At 38.5% G+C, this 13,820-nt stretch overlaps 1 pseudogene; it reads left to right on the top strand.

The window, feature by feature from the left end:
- The first annotated feature begins 334 nt into the window (after positions 1–334).
- On the top strand, positions 335–649 carry LOC123781791 (small nuclear ribonucleoprotein G pseudogene; annotated as a pseudogene).
- Positions 650–13,820: the final 13,171 nt, after the last annotated feature.

The following is a 13,820-nucleotide window of genomic DNA, read 5'->3' as shown; positions in this document are numbered from 1 at the left end:
ATGCTTAACGACTGCACCACGCAGGCGCCCTTCACCTTCATTTTCTAACCAAGACCTTGTACATTAAAAATCAGATCCAGCATGTGTCAACTATCAGATGACACTGATTGGCTTTTCAAATTCCAATGATTTACAACTGCTGCTTTTTGCCTGAGAGCATTTTAACTTAGGGTAGTTCAGGGTAGTTAACGTTACTTGAATTGTTACATCATTTAATTGGTAACACTACAGGTTTCCAAGCAGAAGCAAGCCTTGCACTAGAGACATCAAGTCTACAAAACAATAAATAAAGAGAACCAAACCAGCAAGTTTTAAAAGTTAATATCAACCGTTTGGAGGCATCTTTGAAATCGCCGAGTAGACACCATGAGCAAAGCTCACTCTCCCCAGTTGAAAAAAATTATGGACAATAACTTATCATTGAAATTAAATGGTGGCAGACATGTCCAAGGAATATTGCGGGGGTTCGATCAGTTTATAAATCTTGTGATAGATGAATGTGTGGAGAGGGCAACTAGGGGGCAAAAACACAATACTGTAATGGTGGTAATATGAGGCAACAGTATCATCACATTAGAAGCCTTGGAATGAGTATAAACAATGGGTGTGTTCATGAGAAGAAATCAACTGCTTCCACATGTCCCCTCTCCATGGTACCTGTTTTACTACAGTGTAAAAATCAGGTCATGCATTTTCATATTGAACTTTTTTGTTAAATAAACTTTTATAATAGTCAAAAAAATAAAAATAGAAGTTGATATCAGAAATGTCTCACTTAGTTCAAATAAACTGCTATAAAATAATTCTTTAAAATGTGTGAATAAAGAGTCAACCACCTAAAAGTGAAAATAACATCTGAGAGGTAGTGCATATTCTGTTGGATGATGGATTAAATACTATGAAGACTGAAACTATAGCTATATATAAAAAGTTTGGTTCCCAAAATAATTATGAAATATTTACACCATCTCTAAGGGAATGGCTAGAATATAAACAAAGTAGCGTATCAGAAAGAGCTTCAAAGAGCACTCTAATTGCTGCAATCAATTTACTTTCTGAAACTCTGAAGGAAATTACAAACCTGTTGTAGAAGTCTATGGTCCTTCAAAAGTCAAGACCAGAAATGAATTACTTTTCATAATTATCAACAGTAACAAACCACTCAAGACATTCAAATAGAAAGATATGCTATTAGTTCAGATGCAATGGAGCAGAAGTGCAACTCATAAGTTGTATTTTTTTTAAGCAAGAAAACATGGAAGTGCAAGTTAGATATTAAATTTTCGTTTCTACTCAACATTTTAGGAGTTTTTAACAGACTGGCGACACTAGCATGGCAAGTATCGTACCTTGATATCACATCAATAACAGTATGATCGGAAACTCATTTATTCTATAAATGCCAAATGTTAAAATTTTACTGACTTTATTTCAGGTTTTCATCATTTTTTTCACAGCTGTGTGCACGAGGCAGCACAGAAAGGCAGTGTGGTATTATACTTAAGAGTGGTTAGTCAGCTGTCCTGAGTTCCAATCCAGGTTCTCTGTCGAATGAATAACCTTGAGCAAACTGGCTCATCTCCATTTGCCTCAATTTTTAAAATGAGAAGAACAATATTTACTTCGTAAGATAAGTAGCTTGAAGGAGCAGCTCGCAAGGCTCAGAGTCTCAAATGAGAAGTGCGCACAAAAGCCCAATTCTGGTCTCATTGACTCTTATTTACTTACTCTTCTTTGTCTTGGAGCATCAGCCCAGGGAAGAAAAAATGAGAACACACATTTCTGGCTGAATTTCAGCTTCAGCTTCTTTCTTCTCTTCACCCACCAATGTTCTTGATCCACCGAAAGGAAACTTAAGGAATTTGAAAAATCTTATTTTCCATGTCAGAAGCTATTACATCATCCTCCTCGCAATAACATGTCTTAATCTTCTCCAGGTTTGATGAATTCTTGGGCCAACTAGAATAAATGTTATATACTTGAAAAGCTAGGAAAGAATGTGTATTTAAATGTTTAAGGCATCGCCTCCTTCACAATAGTAAAAAAACGGAAAAGTTGAGCAATTGAGCTAAAAGGACACGAGGTAATATTTCTATGCTTCTGAAAGGATACCCATCAAATAATGGTTAAAAATGATGTTATCTGGACCAAAGCCCTTGCCAAGCTGACCTTGGCAGACACAGTGAATCCGTCCATTTTAGATCTGTCAGTTTCAGCTGCGCACTTCGCTTTACTCGTTTGGGTGCCTCTGTTCCTCCTCCAGCCACAGTGGGGGAAGTGCTGAGGAATGGAGGAGAGGTGATTTAACGGTGAGTGAGATTCCCTGGGATGTGCCCATGAGGATCTCCTTCAATTCTTCACAGTTTCCTCCCCATATCCTGGAAGAGTGTCTACAAATAAGTTCCTTTTTTAAAAAAAAATTTAAATTAATTCCACATTAGCTTCTGTTACAGTGAGCTTTATTACTATTCGTGGAGAAATGACATCCAGTTACAAAACAACAGCCTCATTGATTCAACCTCATATGGCCTTGTATGATGGATAGGAGACTCATTTATACCAATACTTCCTTATTCTATTTGACGACTATCAAAGATTTATGAATTCGCTTTAGAAAATGTCAATCTCTAACTGCACTTTTTAAACACCTTCTAAAAATCAATGACCTCATTTTCAATTAATTAAACCAATTAAACCATACAACACTATTCATCTTTGTCATATCTCAGTAGTTAACACACTTCAAGGAGCTGATTTTTGGCTTCCGTGTGTCTTCTGCTATATGCAGAACATTTGGGTCTACCTTGTTGTTCTAGATATTAATTCTCATATTTAAAGGTAGAGGTATATGCATTACATTTTTAAATGTATTTTAAAATTTAAATTGTGAAGTCAAGCTCTTAAAAATTTGATATTACATCACAGTATAATGTTTATTTGGCCAATGGAGCAGTTCCACTATGACACTAAGAGCATTTAGCATTTTAGCAAACCAAATCTTGTAGGGAATGCTAATACTGTCTTCAAGCTTCCTGGAATGCATAGGGCTTTTGCCCCCCTTTGCAGATGTAAGTGATAGCTTGTTAGGTATTATTCTTAGAGGAATGATTCTTCTTGGCTTATGTCTTTAATCCCAATTTTGGAGAGAGAAAGGGGCATACTTACCCTCACATGCATGGAGTCATACCTTCACCAGATCACAAGGCCTAAGTAAGACTTGTATATATGCCAGTGTGTTACCTTTCACCTAGAGAACCAGATACCGCCCCCCACCCCTCCCTGCACTTCTTCTGTGGGGATAAAAGTAAAGTGAGTTGGCAAAGGTGGCCTCGAACAGGATAGAGGAGTATAACAGAATGCTGGATGAGCAGTGAAAGGAGCTATAAACCTAAATTATCTCAACAATAGCATTTATTTCTTAGCTACGTGACTCAGTCTCAATTTGTTCTCCTATCAGGTAAGAAAGCAAAATCAACACAGGTGACATACTGGAGCCAGCAAAGAGTATAATGAGAACACACAGGAGGGCAAGGATTCATACCAAGTAGAGCGATGGGCTTAAAGAAGTCTTTCCCAGAGGAGGTAATGCTTTGAAAGGCACAGGACTGAGCTGGCTGGTAAAGATGTTGGGAGAAAGGCATTTCAGAAGGTGCTAGGCTATTGTGAGGACTAATGAAATGACACCTAAAACATTTACCTAAAACATTTACCCTGGTGTATTATGCTAATTCTTGCTCTCCTTAGTTTGACAAGGCAGAGTTTGCCTTTGATCAATTTGCTGCCAACCTCATTCTTAGTGCTCAGAAGGAGAGCCCCATGGAGTTATGGGAAAGCCGGGTCAGGGCCAGCTTCACAGGCAGCCAACCTGTGCAGACACACACAGCCCCACACTTGGAAGGGGCCTGAGCTTGGTTTAACGCTCCGCTGGCATGGCCTTGAAATTCTCAGGACTTTTGAGTAAGGTGCCCCACATTTTTATTTTGCACCAGACCCCACAAATTTTGTAGCCAGTCCTGGGTATGGTACCAGAAAATCCAGATTTGTATTGATTAGACTGATTCACATCGCAGTTTTCTTCCTAGTTTCACAAATTTCTTGAGTTTCTTTTTCTCTGGCTTCAAAAATGGCAAGATCACCAAAATCTATTCATTTGCAAGGATCAAATGAATTATGACTGTAAAACTTTGTTTTATAAGGTATTGTAGAAACGGAGAGGACAACAATGATTCAGCTACTGGGACCTTTGTGTTTAAAGAAGTTACTATTTGGAATGATTTTAAATATCTGGAAATTAGTACATGCCTACTGCTCTTTCTTCTCTCTGCTTTTCTTTACGTTTCTCCCTTCTCCTTTCCTTTGCAATTGATCTCATACTACATGTCTGATACTGCACTTAATGCTGCAAATGCAGGTCCAAGAAGATAGAGGTCCTTCCCTCAAGGGATTTGTACTCACCTAGAGCAAACAGAAACATAAACTGATAATGATGGTGGATGTGATGGGTACATCATGAGGAAGCTCACAGTGCAATGAGGACAGTGACTCAGATGTGGGGAGGTAATGTGGGCGAAGGTGGTGCAGAGAAATCTCTCCCCAGAGAGTCAATGCTTTAACAGAGGGGCAGGATTTAGATGAAGGGAAGAGGCATTAGGAGGAAGGTGTTCAAGGCAAAAGAGAAAGTGGATGTGCAGTCATAAAGGCTTGAAACTCATGCTGATTATGAAGAGTACAAGTCATTCTATAAATCCGTGCCAAAGATGCACATAGAAAATGAAGGCTGGTGAGCAAATTCAGAAAAGCCCAAATCCAAAGGTATTAAAGGGTAAACCAGAATTTTAGCTTCATCCTGAACTTTCCTTGAGAATTATAGGAAGATAAAGAAAGTAGAGAAATGATATGGGGAGATACGTGCTTTAGAAAGATGTGTCAAGCTGAATGGTCATAAAACCTGAAGGGAAGACATCATCCTGAGCAGCTCCTATCTTGAGCAAAGGTAAGAAGTGTACATGGAAATACAGCAGACTCTACTGATGTTATCAACGGGGCATGCAGAGCAAGCTTCAGGCCCTCAAGAAATGTTTTATGGAGCAACCGTCACGGCGCAGGTACTCTGTTATGTTCAGAGAATATAGAGACAACCAACATAGGTGTCCACTTCTCAAGAAAGCAATGTGAGTGCAGTCATGGTGCTGTTCTCATGATGCTGAGAACAGAAGGGTCCCTAACCTTCCCAGGGACATAGGCAGTCTTTCGAGAAAAGAGAACACTAAATCTCAGAGGAATCCCCTGAACCGAGATTTATAGGATCCAAGGGATTAAAAAGACACAGGATAAGGTTAATTTGGAGGAAAGAAGCATTTTAGAAAAAAGAGATAACTTATGAGAACTGTGGATTTATATTGACTGTTCAGAGGTGGTAAGGGACTGAACCAGGACAGTGACTATAGAGATGGGAAAGAAAAAGAAAAGCCAGATTTTAAAAATGTCTAGTAAGTATTGGCAGGAATTGGTTATTAGCTGTGCAGTGGGGGAGGGGTACTATCCACAACACTTCTGACACAAAATATGGGGGAGGGGTTCCCCTTTCTAATTCTCTGAACCACCAACTAGGTGTCATATAACTTAATTCTGACACCAACAACCCAGAGTTAGTGCAGAGCCCACACCTTAAGGGCTCAGTCCCATAAGACTGCCTCCCACTTCAGACACCAGTCACAAGATCGACCCAGCCTCCCTAACTTCTGAATGACCCGCTATAAACCAGGGGTTCCCACGAATCCCTCCCCGTGTTAGATAATTCGCTAGGAAAGCTCACAGAACTTAGGAAACCAGTTTACTTACTATTACCGGTTTATTAGAAAGGATATAACTCAGAAACAGCCACATAGAAGAGATGCACAGGTAAGCTTGGGAGAAGGACACAGAGCTTCTAGGCCTTTTCTGAACACTCCACCTACCCAGCACCACGGTGTATTCACCAGCCCAGAGCTCTCTGAACCCCACTGTTGAGGGTGTTTATGGAAGTTCCGCCACCTAGGCACGATTGATTGTTAGCCATTCATGATTAACTCAATCTCCAGGCCCTCTCCCCTCATGGAGGTGGGCAGGGTAGAGCTGAAAGTTCCAACCCTCCAATCATATGGTTGGTTCTTCTGTCAGCTTGCCCCCACCCTGAAGCTACCTAGAAGCCCAACAAGGGTCCCCCTCACCAGTGTACTAGGGGTGGATGAAAGGGGTTTGTTATGAATAACAAAGCCTCTCCTTTCACCTTTATGACTCAGGGAATTCCAAAAGTTTTAGGGGATCTGTATCAGGAACCAGAGAGGAAGTCCAAATATGCATTTCTTATTATATTGCAGGATCATGGGAGTGGGGGAAGGAGGGGAATATTTCTGTTCCATCTTGCTTCTTTCGCTCCTTGGTGCCAATAAACACAAATACTTTCCCAAACTATTCCGTTTAGCTAAGTTACTTTTCCTTCTCAGGTTGTACTTAAGGAGGTCTATAATGTATATCTATAATCACTGCAGATTTGTATAGCTACAGTCATATTACTGTTTGATTCCAAAACAGATATAATGGAATCCCAGCGTAACCTTGGCTGTTCCCAGATAGCTGTAAACATCATGGTGATCAGACATGCCCCCTGGTCAAACAACGACTTACCATTACCTTGATATATCATATATAGGGCAGAAAGACATCTCCTCTCAGATCAATTTCAAGGGCTTCCACTGTGAAATCACAGAATTTCAGGGTTGGAAAGCACCTTAATGGTAACAGAACTGAAATACTTGAGACACTGTGCAGTTTAAGTTTTATCTACATATTTCATAAGATCAACAGACTAGAGAGCAAGGACCACCTGCTTTTATAAGTTTAACTTCTGGTTCTGAGAAATAAAATTTTGCGAAGCTGGGATCTATAACATATGACTACTATTTCAAGGCCTCATGAACTTTCAAATTCACTTTCCAATTTTGTCAAACAACTGTCAAATCAAGGTTGATTTCTTTTTCTTCCTCATTTAAGTGTCTCTCATGCTTTCTGATATAAGAATCATGCTTAAATGAAATTAGGTCACTGTTTGCTTTTATTTTGCCTGTGCTTTTGACAGGAAAGAATAATGTAGCCTAAAAGGAATACAAACTAGAACGAATGTGTGAAGTAGGAACACATGAGTCATAGGGAATAAGGCTGCTCTGTCAGAAACAATGAGAACGACTGCTATAGAAACTTACACATTATCTCATTAAATTTCATTTTCAATATTGGGAACATTCCGTGTGGGGATGATAAGATATTTTGAAGACCTAATTCTAGCAGTACAATCATTGTAGTTGAAAAAAATTATTCAATGAAACATAATTTATCATCAATGTATAGGACAGACAACAACCTCATTTTCCCTCTTGAAAATGATTGCTTAGAACAGTCCTTTAAGAGCCCAAAGGAATCTTTCAATAAATAGAGTTAACAGGAACTTGTTCAACCTAGAAAACACACACACACACACACACACACACACACACACACTCCACTCATATACACATACACCATACCAAATTTATAGTTTTTACCATTTGGAGCGAGGAAAAAGGCTTCTTATTGAAACAAAAGGAAAATGACAAGTCATTTGGGGTATTTCAAAGCTCATCATGCATTTCTGATATAAATGCATGATTATAAAGGCAAGGTGTCTTTCTAATATATCACACCAGATATGCCATAAGTTCTACAACATGAGACCAAATAATGACTAATGGTTGCTTAAAAATCATGACCGGGGGCACCTGGGTGGCTCAGTTGTTAAGTGTCTGCCTTTGGCTCAGGGCGTGATCCCAGAGTCCTGGGATCGAGCCCCACATCGGGCTCCTCCACTGGGAGCCTGCTTCTTCCTCTCCCACTCCCCCTGCTTGTGTTCCCTCTCTCGCTAGCTGTCTCTTTCAAATAAATAAATAAAATCTTAAAAAAAAAATCATGACTGAATAAATGGGATGACAGCCAAAGAACAGACTCCTGTGAATAAAAAATAGTTAAATACCACCTATTTAGCTGAATTTACAGTTACGTTTTACTTGTCTTCCCAACTATTGCATCGTTCAATGAATATGTGAAGTCCTACCATGTGCCAAGGATTATTCTGTTTGTAGCGACTTCACGGTCACAAAGAGGTGCGGGAATCTAGTCTCCCTCTAAGAGATTGTGTCTCATACACTGCTGATCGTGTGCTCTTTGTTGTTGTTGTTGAAATTGATCAATGTTCGCCACATCCAGTAATATTTTCCAGACTTGCAGACAAATTAATTCATAGCATATGCATTCACTTCCCCTTGAAAACACAATTTTTACAGTTTTTGTTTCCAGAGAATACAGAGCAAGTTTATTTTTCAGAAGAATTAATGAAATAAGAAAACAATTGCTTCATTGAGTAGTCTAGCCTCAAAGCCACGGATAATCTAGAGAACAACTTCAGTGACGTACTTCGTTTTCCACAGGGGCCTGTTCCAAATAAAATGAATCTAGTCTTCCATAAAGCGCTATTTTTCCAGCTACCACACACTTAATGAGAACTCCACTACCTGATCTCACCCGATCAAATAGGCTTTCAGGACAAATTCCTACATTTGGCGATTTTACATGTTGACTTTGTAATGATTTTTCGTATAAATATTTTCAGACGATCGTCTTATTTCTTTTCACCTATTCTACTATCATTTACCAGATAGTAGATCATTTATCCAGTAAATCCATTTACTGGATTCCTCTATCATTTACTGGAAATATTATATTACGAATATAGTTATCTAGTTTCCTTTATTGTTCTCTGCAGGTATCTGGGTTTTTTTTGTTGTTCTTTTTCATCTGACTGGTCTTCATTTGAGGGCAAGGGGTGATATTTATAGTTTTATGTTGCACTACAACTAAGATATCTTTTCAAATCACAGTTCATTTGTTTATTACTCTTCTAGAGATTACATAGATTTGTTTAGATGTGTCATATTACACCAATCTACTAATATTAACACAGACAGTAATGATTTTAGAATGTGCCAAGTAGCTAATTAATGAGGGTTTCATGAGATTGACACCATAGAATTGGATTTCTTTAAATATTAGTCTACAGAGACAGCAAGTGAAATTAGACTGTGGACATATACTAACTAGTGTTAAAGGCTCAATAAAAGAATCATATTAACCTTAATTCTTCCTCAATTATTCAATGTTGTATTAAGTAACTTGATTACAGTATTTATTCCTAAAGGAGCTTCAATTGATATCTGCCTCAATTTGACTTGATTTCTTCAACAACTTGCCCCAGGTCCCACAGCCAACAACAGCCTGAAGTGGGCTTAGATGTGTATAACTCTAGAACTTGCACTTTTCACACTAGGCAGAATTACACCAATGCCTCGTTTCCCCCCTCCACCCACAACCTGCTTCTTTTCCTGCATTTTATTCCTAAGTGAACAGTAACCTCACCGTTCAAGTCAGAAATCCAGGCATTCAAGTCAGAAATCCAGAAGCCATCGGCGACTGCTTCCTCTCCCTCGGAAACCAGTTACAATTAATTAGTCCCTAAGATCAGTAGAGTTGGGGCGCCTGGGTGGCTCAGTCAGTTAAGCGTCTACCTTCGGCTCAGATCATGACCCCAGGATTCTGGGATGGAATTCTGTGTCAGACTCCCTGCCCACCGGGAAGCCTGCTTCTCCCTCTGCCTGCTGCTCCCCCTGCTTGTTTTCTCTCTCGCTCTCTCTGTGTAAAATAAATAAATAAAATCTCAAAAAAAAAAAATCAGTAGAGTTTACTCCCTTTAACAGTCCTGATACCTGAACTTCCATCCCCATTTCTACTTCACCCGTCTTAAATGCCTTATCTTTCTCCCAATTAAAGTTTTCTTCTTTTTCTCACCTACCCTCCATCATCAAATCTCCATGGCATAGACACATTTTCTATAAGGAAAAACTAACTTCACACATACCACCATAAAATTTTTGAGTGACATCTGACAGATAAAGTTCAAATTCATTAGTATGCCATATATTGTTCTCTGTGACCCAACCCCTGCCTATCTCCCTCTAGCCCTACCTGACATACATACCTCCCCCTATACTTTATCCTCTAGTCGGATGAAACCACCCACGCTGCCCTAACCATGTCAAAGGTTTTTATGTTTCTACAACTTTGTTCAACTTCTCCCAGCTATCTGAATGTGCTTTGCTTCCCCCAATCTCTTCAGGTCCAATAGTGCTTCCTCTGTAAAGCCTTCTCTGAGTCTCTCCTATGGGGCCATTTTTGCTTGACTGCCCAACATTAATCTCACCCCAAATTATTGGCTTAAATAAGGATACTCTCATTCCTCTATTTTATATGGCTTCAGGATGGTGTGTGACACAACTATGGTCAAATTTAGTTCCCCTATTACTTTGTAAGATTAACATCTTTTACAAAGTTTTAATTTCTTCAATGGAAAGAAGGCTATTACATTCATCTTTGTAGTGGTCATATTTAATTCTTAGACAGTAGGCACAATCATATATGTAATTGCTTATTTGGTAGGCCCTATTTAGTACGCAGAACCGTATTTGTATTTGTCATATAATAGACTCATGCAGAAGACACAATCATAGTTGCAATTGTCATATAGTAGGCACTTAAATGATGACATAGTAAATTGATTTTTGAAAAGCAGTATTTATACACTAATTCAATATAAAGATAAAAGTTAATTTTTAACATTTTTCAGCAGAATGCACTTTCACCACACTACCATAGTCGGTGTTTTCTCTTAGTGATTTTAACCACTATTTCCAGATTCCTGACAGTGTTTATGATAAACTTACCATTTTTCAGACAGCCTTGTCCTTAAAAAGATCCCTATAATATGCCATTATACTGTTTAATGCTTTCATGAGATTCTATACCTAAATCAGATTTTGTCATATTTGCTTTAGTGTATTTTTTACAGCTTTATTGAGGTATAATTGGAATATTTTTAAAAATGCATACATATTTACATAATTAATATATACAATTTGATAAGTTTAGACATAAGCATACACTCATTGTTATCATCACCACAATCAAGGTAATAAACGTATCCATCACCTCCAAAAGTTACATCATGTTTCTGTGTTGTTGTTTTGCTTTGTTGTTTTGTTTTGTTTCTGTGTGGTAACAAATCTGAACATGAGGATACACCCAATAAATTCTTAAGTGCACAATATTATACCATTAACTACAGGCACTATGTTGAACAGCAGACGCTAGAACTTATACTGTGTAACTTACCTTGTGTAACTGTAACTTCATACCCAATGAATAAGAACTCCCCAATTTCCTCTCCCTCCATATCCTGGCAACCACCATTTAATGTTTTGCTTCTATTAAGTTTTACTATTTTAAACACTTCATATTAGTGGACTCATGCAGTATTTGTCCTTCTATGACTGACTTATTTCTCTTAGCATAATGCTAAGTCAGAGCCCTGTACACTGCTGTCGGGAATGCAAAATGGTGCAGCCACTACAGAAAACAGTATGGCAGGTCCTCAAAAAATTAAAATTAGAACTACTAGATGATACAGCAATTCTACTTCTGAGCAAATATTCAGAAGATTTGAAATTGTGATCTCAAAGAGATATCTGCATTTCCATGTTCCATGTTCATTGCAGCATTACGCATAAAGGCCAAAATACGAAAAAAATCCAAATATCCATTGACAGATAAATGGATAAAGAAAATATGATACATACATACAATAAAACAATATTCAGCCTTAAAAAAAAAAGGAATCTTGGGATGCCTGGGTGGCTCAGTCAGTTAAGCGTCTGCCTTCATAATCTCAGGGTCCTGGGATCAAGTCCCTCATCGGGTTCCTTGCTCAGCGGGAAGCCTGATTCTCCCTCTGCCTGCTGCTCCCCCTGCTTATGCTCTCTCTCTCTCTCTCTGACAAATAAATAAATAAAATCTTTACAAAGATTTAAATCTTTAAAAAGATTCTTTTAAAAAAAAAGGAATCTTGCCATTTGCAACAATATTGATGGATTTGGAAGACATTATGCTTCAGTGTATTCTTAAATCAGTAGATTTGACACTGTGTTGCCCATCGCAGTTATATGGAATTCTAGGTACTGAAGAACTACTTGGCACAGGGGTATTGCTCTAAACATTCATGCATTCAAACAATAGTTTTTGAGCACCTACTATTTACTTGCCAGGCATCATGGGGGTAAAGGACATTTTGGTTCTCGAATTTCTTATAGTATATGAGATGAGGAAGAAATAGAACAGTTTGACATTAGAGAAACCACATAAATGTCGCAGGCTGACATACCAAGATTCAAACCTTGGTCTTCACTTTCTAACCACCAGACCTTGAGCAAGTCACGTCATGTTGGTGAAATTCTTGGTCTTGCCATCTGTAATCTGGAATAACTTGTAAGGTTACTATAAGATCATATGTCTGTGAAAAGTATTTTGCATTGTGCCTGACCCTTAGTAAGGAATCGGTAAGAGGTAACATTACAATGGAAGTACTTACAAGTCATCATGAGGCACAGAGAAGAGAAGGGTCAAGGGAGGAAAAAGAAGGCTTCAGGGAAGAAGTGTCACAAGAGGTTACATTTGGAATATTAGGGGAGTTTTCTAAACAGACAAGGGAAAAAGAACACTCGAGTGGAGAAAGCAATGTGAGCAGAGGCACAGATACACATGAGTGGGGAGAAAATAACAGTTTGGTATGACCAGAATTTCTGTCAGCAGACTGGCTCACCTCTAGGACCTTATCGTTGGCCATTTATATGTGTCACTTAATAAAAAGTAGATACAATTTATGAATAATTCAGGAAGTTGGCAATAATCTTTGTGTGATGCCCAAACCTCAAACACATAAAAGATGAAATTCTCTCATCTTAAGATGTGCCGCCTGGTATAGAGTTCTGTGTCATACTAGCCAACATACCCTTTCTAGTTCCGATGGTTGGTTTATTTTTCTATTTCTTGTTCAGTCAGAAGTCTCTAGTCTTATCCTCTCAAATGCATTCTCCACTGCAACTAGAGAGGCCCACAAATCTAAATCACAAACTAGAAATGTTGAGCACACTCTTTAAAACCTTTTAATGGTTTCCTATGACCTCAAAAAACTGAAATTTAAACTTCTTAGTAGGGCAAAAAATGTTCTCCATTGTATATTCTTCACATCCCTCTCTGACCATAATACTTTCCCCTGTTCCTGCTTTTGCACTTTGCAGTAAAGAAATACCAAATTGCTTGAGATTCCCTGTATACATTAGGCTCTTTCAAACTTTGTTCATTTTCTCGTCTCCCCCATGCACCTTGAATACCCTTCTCCCCTTCACTGTCAGCCTACCATTCTTCAAGACCTGTTCAGATGTCTTTTCCTTCCCTGCTACCCAGCCTGGATTGAGTTCACCAACCCTGTGCTACCTTAGAACTTGTGTTCCAGTTACCTGTTTTTATCTGTCCCACTAGAACACAACTTCCTAAATGATCATGTGTCTTAATCAGTTATTAATAATCCTAGTATAATTGCTGCTACCTGGTATCTAATCAATATGCCTGTTCAATGAAAGGTAACTTGGAATGCAAACAATCATTCCAACATAGCAGTCCCCAGAGGGTCGTGTTATTACGGATTTATAGCCTTTTCACATAGACATTAAAGCTTCTTCCAGGTCTCTGGCTCTGTCCTAATCAAGCTAGCATAGGAGAGGATAAAATTGGCCCTTCTTGTTGGTTTGGATTTTATTGATTACAGTTAATGGAAAGTGTAGAAAAACATTAATTTGTTTACAACT

The sequence above is a fragment of the Ursus americanus genome, chromosome 25 (assembly GCF_024610735.1).
Source record: "Ursus americanus isolate L20-20 chromosome 25, mUrsAme1.1.p, whole genome shotgun sequence".
Lineage (NCBI taxonomy): Eukaryota > Metazoa > Chordata > Mammalia > Carnivora > Ursidae > Ursus > Ursus americanus.
This window is presented reverse-complemented; position numbering and strand designations above follow the sequence as displayed.